At 41.1% G+C, this 17600-nt stretch overlaps 1 protein-coding gene across 1 annotated transcript in view; it reads left to right on the forward strand.

Moving 5' to 3' along the window:
• Positions 1-8808: 8808 nt before the first annotated feature.
• MGAT4C (MGAT4 family member C) overlaps positions 8809-17600 on the forward strand; it is a 319924-nt gene continuing 311132 nt past the window's right edge. The window contains exons 1-2 of the mRNA XM_083699335.1: positions 8809-8899; positions 13218-15494. The gene's annotated coding sequence lies outside the window, so the exon portion shown is untranslated. The remainder of the gene's footprint in view (positions 8900-13217; positions 15495-17600) is intronic.

Consider the following 17600-nt stretch of genomic DNA (forward strand, 5'->3'; position numbering starts at 1 on the left):
TGACCACCTCTAGAAGAAAACTGACATGTGGAATGTATATTATCAGGTTTCCAAGGTGCTAGACAGTCACATTTCAGAGTATTCTGGACAGCTGCAATCTGATGCATGCTTACAAAGGACTGAGTGCCATTGACCACACCTCTGAGTAAATGTACCATAGTTAGGACTGTGCAGCACATTTAGGAGAGTGCATTCCAGGGTTTTTTGTTTGTTTATTTTGTTTTGCATTTACATCCTGCCCTTTCTCCCAAGAGCTCAGAACAACTTGGCTCTGGCCCTTAGTTTGGTTTCATCTTCACAACAACCCTGTTAGGTAGGTTACACTGAGTGATGTTGACTGGCTGTAGGTCACCCAGTGAGCTGCATGGCTGAAGAGGTATTTAAGCTCAGGTGTCCCTGTCCTTAGGCATTTACAGTACTCTAACTAGTACCCATTCTTAAGGAAACCAGCCCTGAGTGCTCACTGGAAGGACAGATCCTGAAGCTGAGGCTCCAATACTTTGGCCACCTCATGAGAAGAGAAGACTCCCTGGAAAAGGCCCTGATGTTGGGAAAGATGGAGGGCACAAGGAGAAGGGGGCGGCAGAGGACGAGATGGTTGGACAGTGTTCTCGAAGCTACCAGCATGAGTTTGACCAAACTGTGGCAGGCAGTGGAAGACGGGAGTGCCTGGCGTGCTCTGGTCCATGGGGTCATGAAGAGTCGGACGCAACTAATGACTAAACAAAAACAACAACTACTACATTGTGTTGACTAACTTTTAGCTGTATTATGGTTATATCAGGTGATCGAGGCAGACCTCCAAATCACAATGGTCTCACAAGCCAGAGAAAGAATCATAGTGTGGATTTGCTTGCCAGAAACCACACAAAGGACATGCTACACATACAGCATGTAGTAACAATTGTACATTTTCATTTCTTTGCTTTGCATTATTTACTGATCCTCTGGGGGTGGGGGTGGAATACCCAGAAGAAATATCAATAACACATCCTATTTTCTTGACTTCACTTTCACCTGTGATAGACCTGGAAGTCCAAGGAAGGAACTGAACAGCACAAAACTATAGACACTGATTCAGGCAAGGCCTGTTGAGTTCAGTGGGGCTTCCCTGCAGGTAAGTAGGAATAGAATTGCAGCCTTAATTGGCGGTTGGTTTGCTGAAGGTAGGCATACAAATGAAACACTCTCTGTACAGTGCTACAATACAGTTGTGTTATGTTGTGCACAATGCCTGGAACTCTGTTGGGGCTAATAGCTGTTAATTAAAAAGACCCAGGCGAAATGGCTGGAGACAGCAGAAGAGTCTGCTGCTCCTTGGTGTTTTAGCAAATTGGTTGGACATGAAGAGCATTGCAACTGAACATGTTTAGCCGCAGGATAATTCAAAATGAAAAAGGAAAGGAGAATGTGTTATAGCAGCTCCCTGTTTAGTTGCTAGTCAGATTAGTGCTGGAAGACCCACTTTTTAAAATGTCTCAAGAGCTCTTTTGCTCCTCCTACCAGTGCAAGCTTTGAACTTCCCGAAATGAGAAATAAGGCAGCAATCCTACACAAGTCCTGGGAGAAAGCTCCATTCAACAAGGTGAAACTTCTTTCTGAGCAGACATGCTTACGATTGCGCTGTTAATCATCTGGTTAACAATGCAGCCTGAGGCAACTGTCATGTAAAAGCAAGTTACAGTGCTTATCACCACAAAGCCCAATTTGTATATTGGGTTTTCTTGTCAGACCTATTGACTTTATAGCCATCTTTCAGATGCCAAAACAAATACATGTTTGTTAGAACTGTGGAGTTGGAAGGGACCACAAGGGTCATCTAGTTCAACCCCCTGCAATGCAGGAACCTTTTGTGGGCTCGAACCTACAAAATCCTGAAATAAAGATTCTCAAATTTGCTACAGCCAGAGCCAACTCTAGCACTCTGGTTCATCAAATGGTGAACTGTATGCAGATTGTTTTAAGAAACCATGCCTGCATAGGTAAGAATTATCATAGTATCCATATGTATATAAAAATGATTTTCTTGATATTGAAATAATTAAATTAGCAAAATTAAACATAGGTTCACCGCATCCTAATCATGTCTTTCATAAGTGAGCCCTACTGAATTCAATGGGGAGTACTCTCAGGCAAGAGGGGTTATGACTGCAATATTATACACCAGATGTGTGGGAACTTTGGCCTTCCAGATGTTTCTGAACTACAACTGCCATCAGCTCCAGCAAACATGTCCAATGGCCAGGGATGATGGGAACTGTAGTTCAGCAACTTCTGGAAGGTCAAAGGTTCCCCACACCTACTATACACATTTACCAGGGAGTTAGTTTCATTGCAATATGCGGATTACATCCAAATAACGTGAATAGGAATGCACTGCTAATCTACATTTACCACCAGCAACATTACTTGGAATTGCACCATATTTTCAAAACTTTTTTTTTTCTCTTGAAAAGTAGGGGGGGGGAGAGAGAGAGAAAGCATTGATACGTATATACACCTGGTAGGTCTGAATAAAATTTGGTAGGGAGAGAGGAGGCGTTGCAATTCAACAAAATATTTGAAACCTGGTGCTTGAAATCCATTATTGGTTTGCAGTTTGCAAACAGGATATATATACATTCACTCCATTTCTGAACATCATTTTCATGTCATACATTTTAATATGTGCCAATTTTGTACAGAATTGCTTATTTCACTTTAGAGTACAGCCTCTTTTATACAACCTTCAGCAATGTTTGATTGTCATGTTTGAATATGTCACTAATCAGTGAGGCTACATCGAACTGTACATACCAATTTTCTTCACTGAATGCCTACAGTTCAATTTTGATCCAGCTTAATAGCATAAAACTGAGTCATAAGTTTTCAGGGAGAAAGTGTATTATTTTCTGAGCAGGTTGGAGGATTACAGACAATAAGATTCTGTACAGACATGACCAAACTATATCTATCTATCATCTATCTATCTATCATCTATCTATCTATCTATCTATCTATCTATATCTATCTATCTATCATCTATCTATATCTATCTATCTATCTATCTATCTATCTATCTATCTATCTATCTATCTATCTATCATCTATCCTGAGTATCTCCCAGCTGTATCTTGAGATGCCTGGGGCTTTCTGCACTCAAAGTAGGTGCTCTATGTCAAAATTACACCTCTAGACTGCATTTAAAGTATCCTCAACCAGTGCTACCAAGGACATATCTGAATGTGTGGCATCTCTTGGCCACTTGCTTTCTGAGTCTAGCCAACTCCACTGACATTTTGAAAAGGTGAATGTGAGGAAAAAGTTTAACCTTTATAAATGCTCAACTTTTAAAAAGACATGTTTTTTAAAAGACAAAGAAGAAGGGGGGAGAGACAGAAAGAAGCCCAGAGTTATTTAATCAGCTCCCACTGGTATCTTGTGGGCTGCCACACTGCTTGTTTGCATTGTTATAAAAAGTGCTCTTCTGTGCTGCCAAACCCGCTGTGCTGCCTCTATCTGGCATGGAAACCCTATCTTTTCTTGCCGTACTGCCTGTGTCTGGTGATAAAGTGTGGCTCTGTGCTGCCTTGCTGATTATCTTCTCTGGTATATAAAAAAGTGCTCCCTTGTGCTGCGGTATTCCATTTTACAGGGCTTTCCTCTGCTGCTTGTTTCTTTTCTGATACACCCGTCACTCTGCAGCTTTTCTCCCATTTTCCTTTCCAGCTTTATTCCATAGCATATTTTGTTCTGCCATATGCATTGGGGAGCTTTATACTAAGTCAAGGAATGTGCAGAAGCTGGCAACAGGTTCAGGTTCAAATCCTCACATTCTAATTAACCACAGAAACCCAGCAAGCAGTGAGCCAGGTAGATAGGCAAAAAAATCAAAATGAAAAATGCACGGAGTGTTTGCAGGCTTGCCAAAAAAAGAAGAAAAAATCATGTTCTGAGCATGGCTCACACTTCAAAATAATCATGCTAGTTTTACGTTAATTGAATGCCTGGGTAAGTTAATCTGCGTCAAGTGGGGATTTTTTTTGTTTTTGAAACTTGTGGAAAAACAGTATGAGTTTATGGGGGAGGGACCTAGCTCAATGGTAGGCATGCAGAAAGATTCGATTCCCAGAATGATTGATCAAAGACTTTTTATAAACCAAGAAATGCAGGTACGCACATAAACTGGGCAACACCCCTTTCTGATACCCTGAAGACCCACTGAAGATCATGTACCGTACAAGTGTCCTGATTTTCCAGGGGCAGTCCTGGAATTATGGAAGTCATCCTGGTTCCTGATTGATACCAGAATGTCCTTATTTTCCCTGCCAGTGCTTCTGCCACTGATCTCAGAAAAGAGGATGAGTCTGCTCTTGCCCTGAGTGACAGCGGCAGTGAGGTAGCATCCTGTTACCTCTCATGGCCTCTCCAAGACCACTGCTGCTGGTCTCCTCCCTTTAGCAGCCCTTAATGGTTGCTGGAGAGCGGGGTGAGGAAGAGGAGAAGCTGCCACTACCAAGGCCCAGACCTGTGGGACATGCCGGCTTTGAGGGGCAGGAAGAAACGGAGAGCAGAGCAGAGTGCAAGAACTTTATTTATTTATTTTTTTTATTTTAAAAAATATACTTTGTGTATTCACTTCTAATCTTGACGCTTTCCGAAATTTATTTGTTGGTGTGTGTTTTTCTTTTCGTCAATCTACCAAAGAGTAAAATAAAATCAGGATTAAGAGGTTTTCTCTGGATGGTGGGTGGCATGCATGCCATGTCCTGTTGATGTAGTAGTGATGGCATTTGCCCTTCTTCTGATAAGAAATGTTCTGCGAGGATCTGGGGGGGATGGGTGGTCCAGGAGGGTCATTTGGGTGGGGGAGTGAGAAACCTCCCCATTTTCATCTCATGAATGTTGGAGGGTATGATATCGGTGTAGACCAGCTTTTCTCAAGCTTTGGTCTCCAGATGTTCTTGAACCACAACTCCCATAAACCCAGACCACCGGCATGCTGGCTAGGAGTGATGGGAATTGTAGTACAACAATAATTGCTGTGAGAGCTGAACAGCTAAAAGAGGCTCCTGGGAGGCCATTGGGACATTGCTGGAACAACGCTTGGGTTGAGGCAACTGGCTAAAATGTTTTAAAATGTTTTAAACAGTTCTAATTTTGGTTTCTCTGTTTTGTTTTTATTGGGTTGGTGTTGGTTAACTGTTACTTGGGGCTGGCCATTACTTTAATTTGTAAACTGCTTATTATTGTTATTACTACTGTTGCTGGTTTCTATTGATTCATTGGTTTGTTGCATGTATAGGAGACTTTGTTTTTAATGTTTGATGTTTGATGTTTTGTTTTTTTTATATATGTTGTAAGCCACCCAGAGTGGCTGGGGAAACCCAACCAGATGGGTGGGATATAAACAACAACAACAACAACAACAACAACGGCATTATTATTATAACTGGGGAACCAAGGTTGAGAAAGACTAGTGTAAACCATTCTGAGCCAGATAGACTCATTTGGTATAGGACCATTTCCTATATTCCTAAGACTCATTCCTGTTTCACTGTCTGCTATCTTGAGTGCCCCTCTTTCTTTATAAAGCAAATCCATTAAGCCACAGCCCCCCAAAAGAGACAGAAATCTCCTCATGCATTATAGAGACAGGATATTGGGCTACCGCTGCTGGGCCAAGCTATCTCGTGTATAATTTAAAAGAGAACATTAAAAATGATAATCTAGGAAGGCCTTTTATCTCAGTAAGGTGTTTTGTGTTCAAAATGAAAGCTGAGTAATTGAGACCACTTATCTCAATTACCCAGTTTTCATTTGAACACAAAATTCTCCAACTTCTGCACAGCAGAGAGCAGATGACTGTTTTGAAAGGCCAATGCAAAAGTAATTTCCTAGATTTCGTCCCTCTTAATAAAAGGCCACAGCCAAATCTATTTTGTGCACGTATATGCCTATATCCAAACCCCGAAAGAACAAAAGTAACTGGGATATTTTAATAAACTGGGAGACCCAGCAACTCTCTTTATAAAGAAAGATTTAAAGAAAGCCAAGGGTTTCAGAGCTAGTGTTGCAGAGGACAGGGCATCTGTGGCTACCAAACTCTGCCCCCTCACCAGGCTCTTTCCATTTTAGCATCCAGTCTTCCCCCTTTGGCTATAGTGCTGGTCAAATTGGTTGCAAACATTTTCCATCCATCAGCACACTGACCTCGTGGATAGTGGTTTCCCTGCTCCCCTCTGTCTACTCAGTACTGCAGGGTTATCCAGCATGGTGATCTCCAGAGAGTGTTGGGTTCCAACTCCTATCAGCTCAGCTAAGAGTCAGGGCTGATGTGAGTTACAGTCTAATTACCTGGAAAGAACCAGATGGGAAAAGCAGAAAGCAGCTTGGACCCTTCTTTCTGAGTCTAAGAAAACAGGGTCCAAGCTGCTTTCAAGGTATGGGACAAGTGGAAGTATGGATGAACCCTAGGTTAAATGAGCCACATTTGAAAGGAGGAGATGGGAAATTGAACAAGGAACAACGTGCTTAGGTGAACATCCTTTGACATCTTTGGGGATGACTGCAAGGGTGGCCTTCATTTGTAATGTGCTGTTGATTTCTTTTTGGTGCTCATTTGCTTCTATCTTTCATATAATAATGAAATGCAAACAACTGCCAATGTATTTAAAACAAATTTGCCTAACCAGATTTTAGTCTCTTGAATCCTGTTTGGTCACACCCTTTTGTCCAGTAGGGCAATTTAAGAACTTCATTTTCAAGGTGAAAGTGGTGCTCCCTGCCCAGTCCACATACAAAAAGCTGAGTGCATTGCAGCAGTTTGGACTAGGTGACCCTTTAAGTCCCTTTCAACTCTACAGTTCTAGGATTCTATGGGTTGCAACTGGATAGTACTTCATTGCTGGCAATGGAACAGCCTCCTCTACCACCGAGGGCAGGGTATGCTACATCTTCTATTACCTGCCTTTGCCTCCTACCCTCCCCAGAGCATCTGCTGCCGAGGAAGCTGCTTCATTATGCCTCACTGTAGGGCTCGCTCTGTCAAACTGCAGCAATACAGATGTAGTAGCTCTGCCCCTCCAGTAATGCAACAAGAAGCCATTGGATGACAAACTGGGGCTTTCGCAACATATTTGATTACCAAAATATCATCCTGCTTTCTACACAAGGGAAGCAAATAATTTACTTCTAATGTAATTCTAGTTATTTATATTCATTAAAGCAGTATTAATGGACTTGAAAGCCTTGCAACCATGAAAATAGACTTCCACACCATAATCAACTAAGGTTAAGTGACTTTCCCCCAAATGAGGAAAAAGGAGCATATCTACCGGTATCTGGCTCAGAAAATTATTAAGCCATCTTTAACCATCCAGGCTGCAGATCTTCCAATAAAGGAGTAATTTTGATATTCATTATTATGTTGGCCATTGGCCTCAACACCTGAAATGGGAAATGGACTGTAGCTTCTGCATTCATTGTGGAAATACAGTTAGAAAAGAGAAAGGGACTGCCAGAGATCTTTTGAATTGCCCCCAAATCCCACTTATTTACCACTCATTAAGGATTACAATTTGCATCAGACTAGTCCCTACATACCACCTGCTATTTTAAATTTGATTAAATTTAATTAGGCAATCTGTTATGGCAAGGGTCTCCCAAGGCGGTTTACAAAATAGCATAAAATCAGGGAACACCTTCAATCACATAGCAAAGTACATGATATTTTGTTTCCTTACACACTTTAACTCTCATAAGACATTGTGACAGATCTAATGACAGAACTTTACTTGTTCTACTTCCAAGTGCATCTTATACATCACTGTTTAGTCTATGAAGAAAGTAGGTAGTCATACATACTTTCTTTCAAATGTGCTTTTTTTCACCCTCTTCCTTCTGACCCCCAATGTTCTCTCCTTTCTCTCATGTATTCTAAGGTTTCCCTTCTGGTTGAATTGTTTCGACACTCAGAGCACCTGTACAGTTTCTCTCCTGTGTGAATCATAGAATAATACAATTGTAGAATAGGAAAAGACCCCTATCATATCGCCTCTTGGTCTCCTCTTTTCCAGGTTAAACATAGCCAACTCATTCAAACATTCCTCCTAAGACTTGGTTTCCCACCCTTTTATCATCTTGGTCACTTTCCTTGGCCAGGGTTGCCAACTCAAATAAAATATTGGGTGGCAGGTAAGCCCCCCCCCATTTTAATAGCAATGCACATCAAATTTGGTGAGGCCCATCTCCCCCAAATATTTATTTTTGGGGGAGGCAAAGGGACCTTGGCCCCTACATCCTCTGCACATATTCCAACTTATCAGTATCATTCTTAAATTGTGACAGCCAGCACTGGACATAGTATTCCAGGTGTGGTCTGATCAAGGCGGAATACAGCAGTACTATCACTTCCCTTGATCTGGACACTATGCTTCTATTGATGCAGCTTTGAATAGCATTAGCTTTTTTGCTGCTGCATCACATTGTTGACTCATGTCAAGCTTGTTATGACCCATAAATCCTTTTCAAATGTACAACTGGCAAGACAGGTGTAGCCCATCTTATATTAAGGCAGCAAATGGATCCAGAGACAAGAAAAGCTGCCTTGGTTTTTTAAAAAGTTTTAACCAGGAGTGGGGAACCTATTTCAGCTCAAGGGCCACAGATCATCACGGGAAACATTTCATGGGGCATCTGCTAGTAGTGGAGCCAAAAGGAAAAGTGGGCAGAAAAATGGGTGTGACTCTCATCCATGTACAGTAGGCTACACACAAGCCACTCAAAAGTAAGAAGCTTTGACTCTCACACATGCAGTCAAAATAGCATTTTCATCTGCTGAAGATGGCTGAATCAATAGTTTGGGCCCGCTAGCCTTGTGCGGCCCTGAGGCAATTTCCCCCCTGACAGAAGGGTTTGGGTAAGCATGCAGAATGGATAATGTTATACCAGAATTTCATTTAGCCACACGGAATATTTCACAAACCTTATTGCTTCCCAAATTTGTGTGCATAAAATGAAATTAAATCTGCAAACCCTTAAGTGCCATTTCTCTTGCCTACTGTATTGCATATAACATAGCATGCTGTGGCGACGTCTGGTTTTTTGTGGCTAAAAATGCCTAATAATTAGATTCCAACATTCAAGTGTTGATTCTCCTAAGCTCATATCAGTAAAGAGCACTTGTATTTTGAACCTTTCATCTTAATGGTTTTGATGTTAGCAGGAAAGATAAATAAATAAATATGATTTCACTAGGCACTTATTTCCTTGGCACCATTAGATTATTTAGTCCTAACTATTAATTGCTACTGTCCATCAGACAACAGGAATCCTTGAGGGCACATTAAATCTTCCCGCTTTGTGTTTGTGTGTGCGTGTGTGGGTTTTACTAGCAGACTGTTCTCAGGGTGTTGTCTGCAAACATATTATAAAATAAATAGATTTTGAGTGAGGAGGGTGATGCAGCTTGCAGAGGAATTAGCAACTTTGAAGGCGCTGATAAATCAGAGATAACTACACTCGAGGGACGAAATTGATATATGGTCCTCACACACAAAGCATGTCATTGCTACCTAGCAATGCAGCATTGGGGGGTGGGGGTGGGGAGAATTACCTGAACTATAAAATGCATTAGAAATTTGCAGATTACAATTTCCTTCACAATGTGGGTTGATATATTTTAGAATAATGAAAGCTATAAAGTGAAATAAAAATGTAAGATGGTTCTGCACCTCAGGAGCACACCCAGAACACTGCATGGCTTTGGAACTATGGCTCAATTCAGACACGGTGAGCTTGCCCTTCACAGGGAGTGGGCCTGGGCCTCACCTATGATGTCATTTGTATGCAGCCGGAGCCACACAAATGACATCATAGGTGAGATGGCTGATGCACATTCCTGATACTCATAACCTTCTGCACTAGGGATGGTGAACCTGTGTCCTTCCAGATGTTGTTAGACTTGGATAGCCTTAGCCAGCTTGCTCAATGGTCAGGACAAATGGGGGTTGTAGTCTAACAGCACCAGGAGTCCATCAGGTTCCCATTCCTTTGTTTAAACCTTCTTGGGAATGGGAGGGGTGACACACAACAGGTACCCTATCCAGCTCACACAAACCATTTGTTCATGTGCCTTTGTCCCTAAGATTATGGCAAGCTCCAGACATTTTGCTTCCTGATATGCTCTCACCAAGTCAAGATGCACAGTACCCACCTGCAAACCCCTTATTCCCCCTCTTGTTTTCTATATAGTTACCCAGATGGGTCACTGCAATGGCATATTGGGGGCTGCTGCTTCTGCCTTTCCTTCTTCTGCTTCAGAGATAGGATTGGTTAAAGACATTCTCTGCCTCAGGCAGAGAAGCAAATGCCATCCCATCTCTGTCCAGAGGCATTGTGCCCAAGAAAAGCCATATTACATTGTTACCCAAAGGTAAGAACCCCACAAGCATCTCTCTACCTCCTTGCTCAAAAAAATACAATTATAATACATTAAATAACTCAGTAATTTGCTGACCCTTCTTGCCACCCTAAATCAGCTGCCTGGGCAGCCATCTAATGATAGGGCCAGCACAGCAATCCAACCCTCGATTAAAGGATATGCAATGTTATGGTTCAGTTCCAGAAGGCCAAAACCGTTCAGGTTTGATACATGGGGATTTCTGCATATCCATCACTATTGTTATGGTTGGCCTTGCCATGAGAAAACCAAATGGTTTTCCTGGTATTGAAGCCATTCAAATTGTTGCTGTGGTGGTAGTGGTGGTGGTTACTGTTATTGATTTATATCCCACATTTCCTCCATGGAACTCAAGGTGGTATACCTGGTTCTCCCTTCTCTCCCTTTAATCTTCACAACAACACAGTGGTTAGGTTAGATTGAGAGACTGACTAGTCCAAGAGCTCTCCATGAGCTTCAGGGCTGGGTGAGCATAGACCTTGGTCCCCAAGACCATAGCCCCAAACTCTACATATTCCTGTGGCATCTAAAATAGGTGTAGAATGAAGGAGATGACAGTTGAGCCAAAGAGCTGCTGTTTATTGAGAGTTACTAACAAAAAGAAAGACAACACCTTAAAAACAACCTGTTGTGCTGTTATGAGACCCTTCTTCCACTAGGAAAAATAAACTGTCTGTGGTATTTAATGGTGCTAATGTAACTGGTGACCCTTTTTATTTGCTATTGTGACAGCATCATTAAATCAGATGATGAGGCTTCTCTTCAGGAAGTGAAAACTGCTTCTATAAAGTCTCTGTTGACTTTGTTTCTCATGGTTTCAAACCCAGCTAGCGCCACATTACTTTGACATTTCTGGTGGCTTTTTTTTTTTAAAAAAGGTTGATTTTTAAAAAATGTGCCAATTGCCTGCTTTGGTCTTTATTTCGCTTACACTTGAATGTATATACAATATATTGTGGGGTTTCTTTTGTTTTATATACATACACTCAATTTGTCACCGAAAGAAGCAATTTTATTTTCAACTGGAAGAATGAAAATCCTGTGTGAATTTAATTCACAGCAGCCATAACAGTCAGGGAGTGCTAAAACAAGCTTGCTGTTTGCTAAGTAAATTTGGATCTATGGTGATTTCTCCCCACCCCGCACTTCCATTTGATCTTTTAACACATTTTTTTTAAAGCCTTATTTAATGATGTATTTATTTAAGGATAACCTAACTCTGTCCCTATTTAGGCACCAATGTTGTTGACCCCCCCCCAAAAAAAACCCCACAACAACAACCAAACCACAGACCACCAAATTTGTTCCCTATTGGCCTTAAAGCATCATCCCAAGGTGACACTCTGATGTGTAAAGATCTTTCCTATTCTAATTGATTCAAGAGGGTTCTGGAAGCTTCTCTGTGTGATACAAGCCAGTGCAAGCTGGAAGTTTCTAGCTGACATGCAAACTTCTATTCTGCCTAGGAACAGGCAGGAGGTTCCTGATGTTTGGGTTATTCCTTCAGAGAAGCTGAACAGCTGGTTTAAACTGGTACTGTTATCGCTTTCACTCAGGGTCATGCTGACTATACATGTTCTGTACATAGTATGCTTAGAGTTAAATTTACAATAAGACTAAAACCTTAAGTTACAATGTGCTCATTCCTGCCAACCTAGCAGTTCGAAAGCACATAATCCCCCCCCCCAAGTTCAAGTAGATAAATAGGTACCGCTCCAGTGGGAAGGTAAACGGCATTTCCATGCGCTGCTCTTGTTTCGGTGTTCCAGAAGCGGCTTAGTCATGCTGGCCACGTGACCCAGAAAACTGCGGACAAACGCCGGCTCCCTCGGCCTGTAAAGCAAGATGAGCGCCGCAACCCCTGAGTCGTCCGCGACTGGACTTAACGGTCAGGGGTCCTTTACCTTTACCTTTTTAAGTTTAAGTTAAGTCTGTTGCGCCAATCCTGAATATGTTGGATTTATGACCATTATGCCCATTTACCTTCAGTAGCAGTAGTAACTCTGCTGGATGAAATACAATTGTCCTTGCTCTATTTTTGGGAATCCTGAAAAATGTTTCAGTTTTTTACTCTGCTAATTATATGTTGGAGTGCTTCTTTGGATCAATATGAGTAAAATTCATGTCACTTTATAGATGTTCTCTTTTACTGCTCTAAATTAGCATCATGCCAGTCTTCCATTCAAACACTTTCCCATTTTACATGGTAGAATCTGCGTATATTGGACATCTTCAGCAGATCATAGCTAAATTCTCTGATGGAGCAACCCAAATCCCTGATCAGCTTCTTGGATGAAGCAAGAGGTCTTTGACCTCCACTGGTAGGGGAGCTCCACTGTTGCCAGGCAAGCTCCACCATCAGACAGTGAGGATATCCTACTGGTGAGGAATGTCCCATTGCACCTCTCCAAGTGGCAGAAAGATGGAAGCTACCTCCAGTGGCATCCTTGCCAGTAACAAATGAAGGGGAAATGTGTGTGCATCCTATGGGGCGAATGCAGGCTTTCGCTGAAGCCTGGAGAGCAAGAGGGGTCTGGTAAATGTCTATGGTGTTTCCAGGTAAACCCCTATAAGAACTATACTGTTAATCTCCCTTCCATGTTTGGTCTCTGGCGAAATGAAGAGATGTTACATAACAACAGTACTTCATGCATGGCCCCCTATATCTTTGTTGATGGTTGGAAGTTGGAGAGCCCTTCAGGCATAAGAAGGAAATAGAAATGTTAATTGAGCGAAACTTTCCCCTGCTGACCTTTATCTTTACTTAATGTTTCAGCATCACGATGCAAAGAACTAAAGATGCCTATCTACCTTCCAGTGCTGATCTTTGAAATGTAAGGACCATTCAGATTTATTTTTATATTTGAAATGTGTAGAGTTCAATGTACTTCCACTTGACTTGACTGAAGTCATTATTCTTATCAGTTATGTTGGTTCCATGAAAACTATTTCTGAGCTGCTCAGAGAACTTTTGTTTTTTGTTTTGTTTTTTTGCTAATGGGTGAAATGCTGTGAATAAGTAAAGAGATAGAGAAAAGCCCCACAAGGAGAGGCATTGCTTCCATAGTGAAGATTAATTCTGCCATTCCATATATATTTTATTATGTATTGTTGAGAGAGCATAACTGAACTTCATTTTGTTTAGCCCTAATGACTTGCAGGCCCTCAAGCGACTAGGCCTGAATAATGCAAGGTTGAAACACCACGCTTTCAACAGCACAATGGCTTTTATTCCAGCTACTATGCAGCTAAAACATGGATGACTGAGACAGTCAGACAATGAGAGACTGAGAGTGGGGAATACCCAGAGATGTGAGGCTGCATATAACCATACATTTAAACAGTGTTTTGTTTTGTTTTCTGGGGTGGGACGCAGAGGTACGCATACCCCTAAACATTTTGTGAACCTAATGGGAGAAGAAACTAAAATAATTAATTTTTTTAGTTTATTCTCTAGCACAGTGAATCATCAGTTCCATTGCTACCCCCAATGGTGGCCCTTTGTCCATTTGCCGTATTTATTTTTCCTGATTTGAACAATGAAATGGTGATGTTATTAAGTGAAAATGAGAGTACCCCTAAACTTTTTTAAAGAAAAAAAAGCACTGCATTTAAAGCACATATAAAGCACCTTCCCAAAGAATCCTGGGAACAGGTAGGTTGGCATGGGTGCTAGAAATTATAGCCCTGTGAGGGGTAAACTACAGTTTGCAGGATTATTAGGGGGATACTTTAAATATATGGTGTTTATGCAGCCTAAGATAGGACAGGAAAGTGACTTATTAAACATTAAGCATGCACATATATTTCATCACTAAAGTCCTCTTCAAGCTTTATTTAAAGTGAATTAGCACATGAGGAGGAATTGGGCCTGAATACAATAGCTCTGCCCCCTCAGTCATTATTTACTGCTTCCACCTCATGGAAGCCAACTGTCTGTAATGGGAATATGTATCTGTGTGTCAGGATTCAGTCTGGACTGGACAATGGTCCTGAGAATCTCCACATCACTATTGACCCTGAGGAGCTATTGGATCTGGACATTCATGCCCCAGGACTGGAAATTCCCAACCAGCTGCCTGGGTTTCTGGTTAGCTCTCAAGACTGCCACCCAACCTTCCCCCCAGGCCACAGGAGCAATTTTAGTTATCAATGCTTAATGTAAAAAATAATGGCAGATTCTCAATAACGCTTATTTCTTTGTACGTGTGGTTGGGATTTCTTTGTTTTTGTTTTGAAAGCGTAACAAGCCTCTGCCCCTCCCCCTAAATAAGTGTTCTATAATGAGCCATTACCCTAATTTCTGGATTATTATATTTGTAGAGACATAGTAAAGTGTGCTTGTGTGGCGAGAAATAAAGCTTAGGTTAAAAGACTGAAGAGCATGAAAGACACACTCAGGTGCCAAAGTGGAAATTGACTACCTTTTAAGCTATTGAACAAAGCTGTAAAAAGATCCTAGATACCATTTCTGTACCTTGAAAAGTTGAAGTGCTCTATTTAGATAGAAATATATAGCCCAATAACATGTTTTCTGACCTGTAGCTTGAAAGAAAGCAACAGTAAAATGAATTTCATGCCAGCAGACACTTTTTAAAAACTAGACTTAGCTTCAGTCACATTAGCTTAGATAATGGGAAAAAATTTTCTTCATTGAAATGCTCTCTGTAGCTTAAGAAGAACTCACTGAGGCAGCCTGCCATCTAGCTTTTTCACAGCAAAACAGACTTTCAGACTGCAGATGAGAGAGTCAGGAGCAGAGACAATTTTAACTTAGCCATCCCTAATTTATCTCAAGCCTTTTTCTATTTATTTTCACTGCTGTATGCACACTGGAACACCAGGCTGCCGTCCTCTGGGAAACAGAACGCAACCAGGAATCTTGGAGAGGTGTCACAGCCTGAGAAATATTCAAATTGCACTGATTTTCTCCTGGAGTACTGAGCAGAAGGAATGAAACTCTCCATCAAGTCCCTGCTTTGCAGGCAATAGATCAGAGGATATTGTCAGTTTTCTTGATGGATTATTGTTATTGGGCAGGTTCTTCCTGAAGGTAGGTAGTTACTCTTTCCATTCATTAACTATGCTGTTTATCAGAAAATGATCTAATGGGCTGGCAATCCAAATATGTTCAAGCTAATGTTAAGTAAGTAACCTCTATTGATTGAATGATGATGGCACTTTATTGCAGCATGGTTGCAGGTAAAAGACTCTGAACTGCTTACTATTGGTCTGTATCTCCTACCGTACCATAAAATGCTCTGTCAGCACACACACACACACACACACACACACACACCTGCAAGCTGTATTAGTATAAGTTCACATTGGCTGCTCTGATAATTTTTCTACAATGAATCATAGCACTGAGACTGACAAAACATTTTGGGGGGAAGCAGATACCCATCTATGACTGTTGATACTGGGGGGTTGAACAAAATGGTAGAATGCTTCCGAGAAGCTCGGAAAAGTTTCGCAAGTGCATGGATTATTTTCAGTGGTTCAGTATGTTCTGAGGTTATTACAAGGCATTTCATAGCAAGACATTTCATCAAATATGATAAACGTGACTGGCGTTTGCCTTCCTAATTTCAGAAGCATGCTGATAAAAGTTTATTATGCAGCCAAGGACATGAATGCATTAAAAATCTACAGGAGTAGTAAAATAATAGTAATAACAAAGTTCTGTGTGACTTAAGAAGACTTTTAAGCATGTGGTGCTTTGGGTAGATCCCCCCTTTTTTAAAAAAAAAGAAAGAAAAGAAATAGGGATCATTTTACTGTGTTGCAGAGAAGTCAGCATTCAAACTGTTTCAAGGTTCTGCTTGCTGGAAATGACAGCAATTGCATTCAGTCTGAGATTGGTGTATCATGAAATTATTTTTGATGTAACATTGCTGGCTTCAGCGTGTGTGTGTCAGCAGTGAGACACATATATTCTAAGGAGATGTAGGAAAGGAACCCGGGAGGGAAACCTGATAGTTGAAATGATGCACAGATGTCCTTTTTCTGTTTTTCAGCATGATATTTCATGTTTACACATCATACTAAAGCTCCTTTTCTTCCAACACATTGCTGGCATGCCTCTTAAAATATATGACTAAATAGGTCATATCTGGAGTTTCTGACACCGCTGGTGGGATGAATCGACTAGCTACAAGTTGACACATGTTAGCTGTGCTGTCTAATTTGTTTATAGAACTGATATTGTCAGTTCATGGGAAAGACATGGCAAATCACGTTTGTCAGGCGTAAGAATAATAACAGAGAAGATGGAAGAGCCAGAAGCATTAAGTGGACATCTTAAATTATCTTCCTTTGGCGAATATTTAACATTTCAGAAGTAATTATGATAAGGAAGATCATGTGCTGAGCTTTGGCATGTCATACTTGTGAAACTTCTTTTACAACTAGAGACTTTAGATGGAAAAGAGATGTGAAGTAGAGATAAAGGGAACTGATTTCCCCTCAGCTGCTACGACTTCTAAATTGGGAGCTGGGGTGCTAGCCTGTGGCCCTACAGGTGTTGCTGGACTCCAGCTCCCATCAGCACCAGTTAACTTGCTTGGCAAATGGTCAAGCATGATGGAAGTTGTAGTACATCTAGTGATCCACAGCTTATCCACTCCTTCTCCAAAACATGTCCCCTTCCACCAAGATTGGGGGAATTGTGGCAAAATGAGGTTGACCAACTCATTTTAGAGGTTCCTGTCTTTAGGAAACATCACTCAACTTTTCCTTTTGTATCTTTTGTGAGAGGCATGTCTTCTTTTTCAAAATATTTAACAACATTTTAAAAAATTGAACTTCTTATTGCTTTATAAGGCACTTCTTGAAGGTTTGGCATTTGGAGTATTTCAGAAAATCTAATCTGACAGGTTGTCCTCAACTCACCTCCTACACTAGCATGGCCGTACTCAACTAACTCTGAAAGGTTTGAACTTTCTCAAAATACAAGCGGATGATTACTTTTCTTTGAAAATGCTCTCATAGTGTAAAGTATGTCTGGTCTGGCATGTGAAAGTCAGGTCCAATTCCTTGTACTCTCAGTTAAAAGGAGCAGATGATGTGTCAAACCTTGTCTAAGACCTTGGAGAGTTGTTTGTTACCCATCAGAGTGGACAACACTAACTCAGAAGGAACGTATCAGGGATAAGAT

The sequence above is a fragment of the Podarcis gaigeae genome (genome assembly GCF_964106915.1).
Source record: "Podarcis gaigeae genome assembly, chromosome: 10".
Lineage (NCBI taxonomy): Eukaryota > Metazoa > Chordata > Lepidosauria > Squamata > Lacertidae > Podarcis > Podarcis gaigeae.